The sequence below is a fragment of the Frankliniella occidentalis genome, unplaced genomic scaffold (genome assembly GCF_000697945.3).
Source record: "Frankliniella occidentalis isolate FOCC.00 unplaced genomic scaffold, Focc_3.1 Scaffold175, whole genome shotgun sequence".
Classification (NCBI taxonomy): Eukaryota; Metazoa; Arthropoda; class Insecta; order Thysanoptera; family Thripidae; genus Frankliniella; species Frankliniella occidentalis.
In genome coordinates this window covers 216,787-217,104 of record NW_026267301.1, presented here as the reverse complement: position 1 = coordinate 217,104, position 318 = coordinate 216,787, and positions in this window count along the sequence as shown.

Genomic DNA, 318 nt, shown 5'->3' with positions numbered 1-318 from the left:
TCTAAAACTTTCGCGTTCGTCTGTGTGTCTGTTTGACTGTCATCGCGATAACTCGACAACGAATAGGGTATTCCGGACAAGCGAAGCGCCGGAAACGAGAGGTGAGGATAGCGCTGGTCGAATCTCAGCCTCGCGGCTTCTAGATTCGGTCGTCTGCTATCAACCGCACGGTGGCGTTAGGTTAGGTGGTGGTCTGGATTTCAATCTCGATTTTTAGAGTGAGGATAACACTCAATCTCCATAATCTGAAGCATGATGTCGTGGTAAACAAAGGCGGAAGAGCAATAGGGTATTTCAATGGAGCGCTGGCCGGAACTA